This window comes from Argopecten irradians, chromosome 13, assembly GCF_041381155.1.
Source record: "Argopecten irradians isolate NY chromosome 13, Ai_NY, whole genome shotgun sequence".
Lineage (NCBI taxonomy): Eukaryota > Metazoa > Mollusca > Bivalvia > Pectinida > Pectinidae > Argopecten > Argopecten irradians.
The window spans coordinates 22594761-22607813 of NC_091146.1; the positions used below are offsets into that span (position 1 = coordinate 22594761).

Genomic DNA, 13053 nt, shown 5'->3' on the forward strand with positions numbered 1-13053 from the left:
CTCACTGGAAATCAGTACCATGCAAGCTAAGTTTGACCCCAGTTCTTATATGGCACAACTGCATAACAAAAATCTAGTTAACGAACTAAATGCTCCACAATTAGCTTTAACCAGCTAACTACTAAGAAGAGGTACGGTTAATATTAAATATCCACATTTACAACTTATTTTAATTACTATGCACAAAAAGCATGCAGACATACAAATGCCACCATTTTAGAAAGTGCAAATATATTGTACCTCAAAAGTCATCCTGGTTACTTGTCAAACTTTAGATACATCTCTTGGTTAAATAACCAAGAGAATAATGTAAAATTAAATATCCACATTTACAACTTATTTTTAATTACTCTGCACAAAAAGCATGCAGACATACAAATGCCACCATTTTAGAAAGTGTAAATACATTGTACCTCATCAAAGGTCATCCTGGTTACTGGTCAAACTTTAAATACATCTCTTGGTTAAATAATGCGTAGGTAATATATAACGTAAAAACAAACAATATAAAGTTACAAACCAATAATAGCAAATGTAAACATCATCAACAACAAATCTGCAATAGATGTGATCAATAAACATTGTACATAAAAGTGTTTGTATGTATGTGTCCATATCCTGTCAAATACATAAAATAAAAATACTTTGGGCATCCTTAGTAAAATTAGATATAATAACCAACAATTAATCTATTTTAAAGGTACGTGTACGTTGCTGTACTAACGCCTTCAGGCCATCTTCAGGGGATATTCCTAACATTTTCTTGTTAAATCATTGATAGATACAGAAACATCAATCATTGCTTATAACTTTTCAACTACATTAGTATTTTTTTTAAATATAATAAGAGTATAATAAAATAAGCAATATCAAAGCCTAGCAATTAACGTATACCAGAGATGTGAACCTTTGGTGACCAAAAAGAGGTAGATTATTGACTCAAAAGCGGTAGCATTACACGCGGCATTTTTTCGCGGCGCGTCAGAAATAAATATATAAATATCAATAATATGAAAAATCATTACAAAAACATATATTGTTAACAAATTATGTTTTAACTTTGATTATTACCATAGGCCTTTGTGGGTCATTTTGCATTTTTTTAATGCCAATTAATATATTGTATACTTTTATTTCAATGTTATTTATCATCTTTTTTAAATATACATTTTGTCTATTTTTTTTCACTTTTTTTAATATTATATAATACATACTGGACTGGACTTATTTTCTTCTGATTTATGCAAGAAAAAATACAAATATTTGTTTCTAAAATTTACACCAAAATTCTAGAAAAATAATCCCCCCGTATACAGTTATCATGACAATTTTTTTTCTATTAAAAATATTTATATTAACTTTTATAAGTTTTAATCAAATTTAAATGCAATTTAACATTTTATGGTAAAAAACCCCTGAAATGTAAAACTAAGAAACGACTGTTTATTTTCAAAATATCATAAACACATATTTCTTGTATTCATTTGCTATTAGCATTGGTAAGTCTTCGTTAAAGATGCTCCACCGCTGACAAATGGTAATTTCTCACTATCAAAAACAGGAGCAGACAAATTAGTATTTTTCTTCAGTTACAAAAGTTACTTACTTTACACCATTACCACCATTATAAAGTTTGAGCTTCTAATTTTACTTCAAGTTAAAAATATGAAAAATAATTAATTGCATCCCGAAAAAATTCCGTGGCACTATATCTTATATGGAATGAACAAGTGCTTGCGCATGCACCAAAGGCAAAATAAATTATTTTATGGTATTTTTTGTGTTAATTAGGCATATATATACACGATTAAAAACCAATTATTGTTCAAATGATGAATATCATATATGCTCTGTCGGCAGTGGAGCATCTTTAAACTTCATATCATATACATGTATATTGGGGCTGCCAATGCAGATTGATCTATGTCTATCACAAAAAAATGTCAATGAATAATTATGTAATCAAATTAATATCATAAAATACTAAACTGTTATCAATGACAGCTTTTGGGGTAATACACACCTTAAATAAATCTTCAATATGCAAAGTATTACACAGTTACTAACATAAAAGCTTAAGGTATACATTTTGTATGTGACCTTGACTGCTTGGAAGTTGCGATGTGTAAACAACCATGTAGAATAATATTACAATATCATTATCACAGTCAATAACAACAAGCAGATCAAAAGATCCATATTATAGAAATTCTGAGTTCCTGTATCCATAGCAACCCAGGCCGGCGGGTAGAAATCAACTGGATCAAACTCCCAATCAAGATGGCTACCATGTTCAGGGAAGTTTTTATAAAACACTGTATGTCCCCCGGCCAGCCATGCTCCCCACCAACCATATGTTCCCGTAGTGATAATGGAATGATTGCACATGCTCAGTATGGCCATATCTACAAACTGGTCTGGTGATTTCTCGGTATGACAACAGTATCAGTTTTAGTCAAATAAGTTGAGCACCAAACATAATCGTCCGATACGACTAGAAATTTTATAATTTTATCAGAGAACTTGTTCCGCATATAATCCATAGCATTGTTTATGTACTCTAGAGGTGCCGATTTAAAACCAAGCTTTGTAGAACTAGGAATCATCATATCAGTCCTTCGGACATGTACACTTATAAATAATGATGAATTGTAAGAGTTACTACCCTTGAATTTAAGGAAAATCTGTCTTGCGTCATCATATATGTTTGGCCAGAATGTGAATTCTTTTCGAATTTCTGATTCATAGCCTTCAAAATATTTCCATGACTGAAAATACTGCTGTAGAGAAAGGTTTGTGTTAGGGAAGTTTTCTATGCGGCGGTCATATTTACAGGGATATCGCTCCACAAACTCCTCCATACACACCGGTTTCCATGTCATTGTATGTTGTAATTTGAAAATTGATGAAAGACTGGTGGTATATTTACTGATAAACGGTATACGGTTATTTTTCCTAGCGATACCAATAAGAGAAGCATAGGCAAACATCCAGTTACCAAGGCGACCGTGGAGAGAGAATGTAATGTAGAGAGGGGAATGATGTGATAGGAGTGCCTCTTTTTCACGATATTTAACACAATTAGAGTATCCGTCATCCCAGATCTTGCGTATTGAATGTATATGAAATAATGATGGGACTGTGTGTGTCAGTGATAGCCAGACATACAAGACTGTGCTGAATAGGAGAACAAATAAAATTACACATGTTCTGATGGTACGTGTTTTCATCGCAGAGTCCTGGTACCCTTATATCATGGCCGGTCATGTCTCCTCATGCATAGACACTGCATACAGTGGACAGGGAAATCAACTGCTCCAGAACTGACCAATCTGAACAAATAAACAAATAATATGTCAAAATGCTTGACAATTTGACAAATTTTCAAATGTACATAGTACTTAAAAACATAGCATATTTACTATAACTTTACTGCAAGTCTACAATTGTAAATTGATTAATCTGCTTAAAACTGTATATTATTCTATTCACATAATATACTTGTAGAATTTAAGTGCTGAATTTATATACACTGTACACTGTTTACATCCTCAAGTATGCCCCCATTCCCTTACATTAAAGTTTTTATGAATAAGTATAAATGCAACATTCACATCAATATATGTACATGTACACACATATAGAAAATTTCATTGCAATAACTAGGTCTTATTGTAGTCTGCTTATAAACTTAAACTTGCACTAGTGGAGTAAAATAATTACATATCTACATTATCTAATTAACTTAAAACAATCTTTTTCGTATGCATGCTATTTTCTTGAAATGATTCTTGAAACAAGAGCTGTTTGAGAACTGCAAGGTTCACCTCTGGAATTCTGTTGATTTAATTCAGGTTCCTTATAACTTACCAGGATTATAAAATATAGCCATGTTGTTACTTAACTTAATTTTTCATTCCAAAATTCAGCATTTGGCCACTTTAAGTAATTGTCCATATGGCCCCTTTAAGTGATTGTCCATACCCATCACAACAATTATAATTCAAAATCAGTGCAAAAATCCACATCATTTGTGACAGATAATATATAACAGTATTACAACACCTGCAATAAAACCTTAACATTGCTATTTCGGCCCATTGGGCCTCTTGAACTTCTAAAAATCCAGCAATTGGTTCCTTTAATTTGTCCATACCCAACACACAAATTATAATCCAAAACCATTGTAGAAATCAATGCCAGTTGTGTCATTATTTCGGTAAATTCTGATAAAAAACTGATAAAATTTTGCTGAAACTTCATTCAAAGTGCTGTTTCTTTCTTTAACACCTTAATTGTGGTGTAAATTAAGACCTATTTAAAGGCAAAATATGTATATACCATATATAACAATCACCATAATTAGCCTTCCTTCATCTATACATGTAAGCACCCCTAGCCTTTTCAGGAGAAGAGTTGAAGTTGTATGAACGCCCCCATCCCATGGAGTTGCAATGTTTTACAACAATTATTTAAGCGCCCTGATTGCTAATTACTGTATTACTCATACCGGTTGACCAATATATGGGGTTAAATGCCTTACACTTACTAATTATTTTAACTGACCTATGGGAAATCATGAAAAATATAGAAGCTAGAATGTCTGATGTGAAGACTAAATTTGTCATAATTTAAGTCAGACGGCAGGATGCAGGCATTAATGCCTTTCTTTCTTTAATTCAAGGCTTAAATTGCAATGTTGATCGTCATAGGTGCCAATTTAAAAACTGCAGTAATATTGGCAAAAGAACTTATAATTATTAAATGAAGTATATTACAAGCATTGAATAATTCCCAGCTTTCACAATTTAATTTTAAGGTCAGGTGACCTAAAAATTGCTATGTTACAGACCTACTAATTTGAATTCAAAAAATCTAATTGTTTACTTCGACTTCATAATGACCACCATCAACAGGATGAAGATAATGTCATATGGTGGTGTGCTAAATACCAAGTATTGATTATAAAAGATATTTGAACAAAATATATATATGGTTGGGTTGTGAGGGCTGTTTTGAAAGCCTTGTGTTTGGTGATTTTACAAATGTCTGGAGGTAAACTCCAATCTGATATAGTGCGTGGGAAGAATGATTGTTTTCTGACTTGGGTTTTACATGAAGTGACCTGGAAGGAGTGAGCATGGGAATGCCTGGTGAGACATGTAGGAGATACAAGTGCGTCCTTGGATAGGGCGATTTCATCATGCACTATCTTGAATAAAGTGCAAATGTGAATATACTTGCGTTGCTTTCCAAGGCTGGCCAACCCAGACTGCTCAGCATTGAGCTGACACTGGACATGTTCCTGTATCTGTTAGTGACAAATTTAAAGCGAGCTGCCCAATGTTAGACCATCACTATCCCATGTATGTCAGACTTTGTGTAAGCTAAGGGGTCAAATCACAACAGGCAAATTCTAAAGATGGTCTTACTAGAGCTTTGAAGGCATTTTCTTTCAAGGATGTTGAACCTATTTTTAAATTTCTTCTAAGGAAGCCCAGTTAATGTCAAATCAAATACATATATGAGACTCATTTATAAATCCTGTGTTAAGCATAGATAATGTTTTACAAGAGTTTCAGGAGAATGGTTGGGCCAATGCCAAGGTCACTGTGATTTGGGACTAAATCGTTCTGCGAGTGAAAATCGCTCGAGCTTTCGCTTGGAATTTGAGCAGGATAGCCACGGGTAGGAGCAGGATCGCGGTAGGCCGGGATGATGTACCCTCGCTCAGAGGGCGGATCTGCCCTGCCCCCCCGTTTGTCGAGTGGGTTTGCCCGCTCCTAGAGCGTAAACCCACTCGTTCGTAGTGCGGATTCGCCTGCTCACAGAGTGAGACCACTCGCTCTCAGAGCGGAATCGCCCGCCGATCCTATTGCTCTCGGAGCGGGAGGGTTACAACTTTTCAGCAGTTTTGAAAAATGATGGCATGGTATGTCTTATAACATAAATAATATCATTTTCGTTTTTCATATTCATAATCTATTTGTTTTAACGACCAGTTGTATGCCAGTAACAGGGCATTTGATAGAAAGGACGAAACTATACAAATACATATCTACTAATGGCTCAGTATATATGAACACTGAATATTGACTTAATGTCAAATTTTGGAAAGACAACACGTGGACGCATATACTGTATATAATATCAATTGTATATTTTTGTTAAATACTGAATCAGAATGATTCATAAAGCATGTGTTAACGAATCATTCTATTAAGCAATTTCTTCAGAGTTTCCGATGAGCAAGTTTAAGTAGGTAATTATAAGTTTGTTAGCTAACTAATACTCGTCCCAAATTTAGTTTTAGATTGTGTCATGCTAAGTAATCATTGCGAAAGGATGACAATATCTAGCAACAGATCACCAGGAGACAAATCATTGCGGAAGTGTATCAAATCACTGCAGAAGCATATCATATCACTGTGGAAGCGGGATCACTGCTGGAGGGAGCGTTAAAACGCTTGTGGAGCGGAACTGCCGCGGGAGCGATCTCCCTTACGCAGATCCGCAGCGGGTTCCGGGCGAGCTCGCTCGAGTGTCGCTCGTCGCTCACGGAGCTATCAAGTCCCAAATCACCCTTCGGGTAGTAGGCTACACTACACATTATTTATTACTTGATGGATTTTTTCCCAAATTGCATTTTTTAATCCAAATATCTTGGATACATTGATGTTTCATTTATGTCAGGTATAGTCTTCAAGCTTAAGGCCAATGTCACTATTTTTATTTTTAGTAGAATTTCAAATCCATATCTATTAATGTAATGTTACTAGACCTACATGTAGGTAAACCATTGCACGTACATTGTATACGTATTTGCTGTGATTTTGGACGGGCACGTGCAGTTGCTGATCGATCAATTGTTTACAAGAATCAAGCAAAACTGTTCGTACTTATACTACAGAAGATAATACAAATCACTCGTTATCAATTTATAATCGAAATAGTCTCGAATACCTCATCTTCCTCTTCGATCGATTGATGTGGTTATCCTAGTGATAGGCTGAATCCAAAGGGGAGTAACTCTTCAATTTAGGGAAATTCTAATGTCGAAACATGATCATCGTTGATCCGGAATAATGTTGAGTTAGGTTTTGCATTTCATTCTCCCACAACATACAAGAAATTGAAAATCTAGTCATTGATTATAAGATAGTTAAAATAAATGTTCTTTCTTACATTTTGCAAAAATGTTCAATCCCTAAGCGAAATTTTATCGTTTTTTTATTATTAATAGTCTACTGTAACGTTATGGTAAAATTGATACTGTAAAGCAATTTGAAATATTCGTATTTTGTTAAACTAAATTTCTTAAAATAGAGAATAGAAACTAGAGCTACTAGTACTGTAATTCTCTGACTTTAGGAATATTTGTGGCTGAAATGCAAACGATATAAACTGATATTCCGAAGAGGAGTGTCTCATGTCCAGTGAATCACTTCCGTTCGTCAAACCCATAACAATGCGTACCGGTCAGTTACCTATATTGTGGCCCCAGGGGAAACCAGCATCATTTAGTGTTATATTTTTTTAATTATATTTTTCTTTAGCATTTTTCCATGAAGCGTTTTTACAACTTACAATTATATAGCTTGATAAATGTGTAATTTAAAATATCGATGCAGAAATCCCTAAAAGAGCCTTCAAAATGTTTATTATTATTGATCATTTTAAAGTTATTTTAATCGTTTAAAGAATTCCCTTCCGTTGGCCTCTAAAATATAAACCGGAAGTGCAAATTATATTAGATTTCTGTCTTCGACGCATGCGCACTTGTTATTTTGGTTTCACTCGCGCCATGAAAATGTGACAAGACGGTACAATTTTCTTGTAAATGGTGCAATATATTTGGATCAGGTAAGTTCACGCACCTACTACGGTGTGTAGAACATGCTTATCGCGTCATATAAGTCTAATCTGGAGTGAAGGTGAAAGTTGATCTGTCGGAAACACTTGCGATAGTGCTCCGATACATACGTCGCAAGTTTTGTTTTGGTTGGTGCCAGAAAGTCTGGCGTTTACTACAGTGAAGCGGCATGAAGATGGTGCATGATTTATTTTAAAAGAATTATCATAAATTACACGACAGATAGGTCGTAAATATTCTGAGGAACTTAATCGTATAATTTATGTTTTGTATGCCACCGAAGATATTTGTTAAATGTGTACACTCTGCCGGTATCCCAAAGAAAACATATGATATGACTTGTTTTGCTAATTCAACTAATGTTGAGCATGCGTTTCAAATAAACTTACACCAATCATTAGACGTACACGCTTTTATTTATCATGAAACATGGCTTAATAGTTGTGAAGTACTTTAATAGAAAGCACCACTCTATAATTGCAACCAATGCAGTGATAACTTAAAAAATTATAGCACAGAACTTAGCAAGTGAATGCTTGGACACAAATATTTTTCCACCTGTTAATGGTAAGAGATGGAATATCAGTTTTACTTGGATCTACTGGTGATTAGATCATGAATTTTTATACAAAAGACGAAACAATTCAGTGTTAAAACAGGGTTGCCACCTCTCACGTTTTCAGTGGGAGATTGACTTACGATATTGAACAATTTCTCCCACGAAGACTTATGCCACGCGACGTGAGACGACAACTCACGTTTTACGATAATTCCTTCCCACCAACTCACGTTCTATGATAATTCCTCCCACCAACCAAAACTATCAGCAAGTCCTGATTTTTCTTCATACTTTTAAATCTTGAATTCGTCAGCCCTAGGCATAACTACAAACCACCAGGCAGTGGGGCACTGGCTTGATAGATAAGTAAACAAAAGAGGTGAGAACACTCCCTGGCTAACACCTCAGCGACCCTAATTAGCAGCCTGCTTGTCTTGGTGTCACATTCACTCGTGTTACGTAGGAGGTCAACCAGTTGCTTGAAAAACAATCATTTAGCCTATCAAGGAATGTTGTGTATTATAGATAATGATTATTACTTCAAAAACAAACACTGCTGATAACTGTAAATGATTTACTCACGATTTGAATGTTTGATAGGCCAAGGCTTACTATCCAATGTAAATAACTTTGCAATCGTAATGGCCGCCATTTTGGGTAATTATAATTGTAATAGCTATAGATCCGGAATAGTACAAATTATCAGGATTTCACTAATTATCACGTTTATAAAAAAAATAGGAAGGGTAGTACTTTACCAGAAATTTGGTTAAATTTTAGACGAAATATTGATCAAGTAATGAAATAAAATAATAGTAAATTCTAAATTTGAATAAATCAAATTTCAATAAAATTTTACCTTTCTTTTCTCTCAGATTAGATTTTTAAGTTACATTTTGATTATTATTACTGTAAACAGGTCTGAAACTATTTTTTGAAATTAGTACTTATGTTATGAAAATTAAGTGCATTGCTTTATTATCCATAATTGTGAAACATGTTTAATTAATTTAATTATAATCCTAGGTTTTTTTTTAAGAATTTGTTCAACAGTCTGGGGTTTTATGGTAAACCATACCTTTATAAAAGATACGGCTAACAATAACTTTTATCATATAGGTAAAGTTATGGTTTATCGTCACTTTGACAAAAGTAATGATTATCCATATCTTTTAACAAACACACTATCGGGGAGCAGTCATTATTTATATTCTTTCAACTAAGTTATGGTTTTTCATAACTTTTTTTTATAGAAAAAGTTATGATTTTCCATACCTTCATACAGAAGTTATGGTTTTACATAACTTTTATTTTAGAAAGTTATGCTTATTCATTCCTTCATACAAATTGTGGTTTTTAAAAAACTTTTAGGATAAAATTCTCAAATCATTTGTGATACGCATATTATAACCTAGATGGATATTGGTCTTGTGTTGCACATGTTGCATGTATATTGCTATACATATATGTTGAATTCATTATACATTTGTGGTAGTTTAGCCAGTCATCTTGATTATCAATATAGTTAAGAGTGATGTACATGCAATCATTCTCTGTACTCTATATGTTATAAAAATCAATATAAAATGAAACTCTTGACCCTTGTTCAATGGTGCGGTTATCATTGATTATCAGATACGACCACTTTATAGGTACACTATAAGATTCATTCTCACTTAGCCAACATTCTGAAATTTACCTGTATTACCTGGCCAACATGTCAAGTTTTACACCTGAGTGAGTTATAGTCTGTTCTTACTTTCTATGATAGGAAATATTAATGAAAAAAATAAGTTGAAGATTAAAATGGATTTGTGTAGGAAAGTTTTAGCTTGAAAACTTACATTTTCAGGTAAAAATATAGAATATATATAATAATTCCATTAAAACTTTTTTTATATTATCAATAACGGAACCTTCATTTCAAGATGGTAAATCTCTACTTTTTTTACAAAATGATCAATTTAGAAAAGAAAACAAATAGAATTAATGATTTCCAATTTTGATTTGGTGTCTTCTGTTGAGTATGATATTGCTTGATAGCACGTCTATAGAACTGGTACGTATAAAAATAATTAGATGTTGTTTGCATTAATTACTGTCAATGTTATTTTATCATGGGGAATTAGGCGGTTTGCCCAATAATGGTGCATGTTTTCCTAATATGAGATACATTTAAGTGTTGTTGTGATTAATTAATCGAAATAGTATGTTCTTAGGTTATTAGTGTTTTGAGTTATAGATGTGAAATATAGGGATTTCATAAAGCTCCTGAAATTGAAAAGGTACACATCAGCTTCACAAAAAACTTAAGAGTACTTGTTGTGGAGAAAACACTACTAATACTATGGTATATATTTAATTTTGAAGAGTTTCTTCAATATATACCATAGCATTAGTAGTGTTTTTCTTCTAACTTGATCTATTATCAGGAAAATTAGAAACGGAAGAAAATAATCATAGCTGGATTTTACAGTTGAGATTGGAATTTTAAAAAATGTGGTTTGGGTTATATATATGATTTGGAATCGTTTCTTAAATCTGATTTGAATGCACTATCAAAGTGTATCACATATTTCATTCATGGACTGACCATGGCCCTGCATGCAGGTAGGGCGTTATAATTGTACCTGCTGCCCCTATTGCATGATCGTAAAAGGCGACTAGATTTAGGATATTATCTTTTCTCTTCTTCCTAACTGACTTTATCTTTCCTAATGCCTCCCTTGGCACCGCCTCACTTTTGGCCTTGAGATGAGTGTTCGCCCCTGTGAGGAAGGCTTTGGGTTCTGTCCCCTGGCCGAGACACACCAAAGTCTATAAAAAGTGGTAGTTTCTGTTCCTGCTTAGCGCTCAGCATACAGGGAGTGGGACGACTGGTTCGCCCGTTGTCAGTATAATGTGACCGGGTGGGGTGTGTTGCTTGGTGTCTTCGGCGGCATGCTTCAGTGATGTAGCACTATAAAAAGGGCAACAGTTCCACTATACAAGAAGACACAACACAAACATACCGCAGTCTCCCAAAACACGCACTTCACACAAGCTACACACTGCATACATGGGAGGCCGTCCTTACATGACCCTTGATGTTAATAGGACGTTAAAGTAATCAAACAAACAAATCATGGACTCCATCATTTCTCAACAAGAGATCCAAGAGGGATCTTGGCGCCCACCAAAGAATGATCTACGTCTGACATTGGAAAGAGAGATCTTTTCTCTTCTTTTCAAACTTTACTACATATTACTACATATGAAATTTGAGAAAGATCCTTTCAGTACTTTCAATTATCACAAGAGATTCCAGAGGGATCTTGGTGCCCACCACATCCTAATGGTCTACAATAGAGTCAAGACTTGATGTCTTGTTGACTTCTTCAAAATCAACTCAAAGCCTTATCCTTTCTAGTCTGTTATCTTCATTGATTCATGACTTTTATGAACTTTTCAGGTCATCTGGGATCAGTGTTCTCTGCACAGCATAAATCATTTTCATATGCATATATCTTGCACCTCATGATTGTTTGTCACATGGTCATATCTAGTAGATAAAGTAGCCAAGTTGACCGTCTCTTTTGTGTGAATGAGGAAATAGATTTATTGTTCACGGTCTCGTTGTTTCCATCTTCAATGTTAGTCTTAGTTACTGAATTCATCGTAGTTAGCGCCCCTCCCCTATAAGCGTCCATCCCTTTTCTGGAGAAGGAGTTGAAGTTGTATAAACGTCCCCATCCCATGGATTTAATTATGTTTTACACCATGTGATGCCTCTGACATCAGAATTATATCCCATATCACAGGAACTTGCGAGCGGTTTACATGTAAATAATGACATAATAATGCAACTCAAAGGTAAAAAGGCATATGTATATTAACGGTAACAGATAATGAGTCATTAATACAGAGAGAGTTAATTTATGGCTGACATTTTTCGTCCACAACTTACATTTTGGTTTACTAATAAGCACTCCCTTTGTTACAATTTTTAAGCGCCCTGGGCACTAATTACAGTGAATACAGTAAATTTTGGAAGGAGAATACTGCAGTCCAAGCAGATCTTAAAATCTCTGGATTGTTGAATTGTGGCAAGTAATTTGTCAATTGTATCTGATTGTACCATCTTTTTCCTCTGTTAGCTGTTCGAAGATTGCCGTCACATATACCGTATATGGTCTATTGGATTGTCTTTAAGTCATCATTCATACTTCCTTCACCTTCAATCAAACCCACCACCAGTTTGTGAACCTTTTGCTGTTGTGAACCATTCTGCTGGATGATAAATTTTACATTCAAACTTCATCTCTGCATCCAACTCCATTGCTGCAACAGCAGTGATCACATATGATTTGATTTTGTCTAGTGGTTTGATACTCCAGATTTTGCCGATCATTTTTGCATTGTCAAAGACAAACAATACATCCCCTGATGGTGGTAATGGCATTTCTGATGATGAAGGATTTTTATCTGAACTTCCAATTATGTCTAAAGTATTCTTACCGTTTGTCAAAGAAAGAATTGTCAGATTCATGAGTAAACTTACAAGTCCTACAAAATGAGAATTCCGTCAGTCGGTACAAACTTTCCAGTAGTATCGCTTGTCGGAAATGTTATATCACTCTAA

General features: G+C 34.3%; 1 protein-coding gene and 1 pseudogene across 3 annotated transcripts in view; one reads left to right on the top strand and one right to left on the bottom strand.

Annotated features, from left to right (window-relative positions):
• Positions 1 to 143: 143 nt before the first annotated feature.
• LOC138305925 (galactoside 2-alpha-L-fucosyltransferase Sec1-like) lies at positions 144 to 7476 on the bottom strand (annotated as a pseudogene).
• A 246-nt stretch (positions 7477 to 7722) lies between these two features.
• Positions 7723 to 13053, top strand: part of LOC138306214 (mothers against decapentaplegic homolog 4-like) — a 29481-nt gene continuing 24150 nt past the window's right edge. For all 3 annotated transcript variants that reach the window (XM_069246612.1, XM_069246614.1, XM_069246613.1), the window contains exon 1: positions 7723 to 7863. The gene's annotated coding sequence lies outside the window, so the exon portion shown is untranslated. The remainder of the gene's footprint in view (positions 7864 to 13053) is intronic.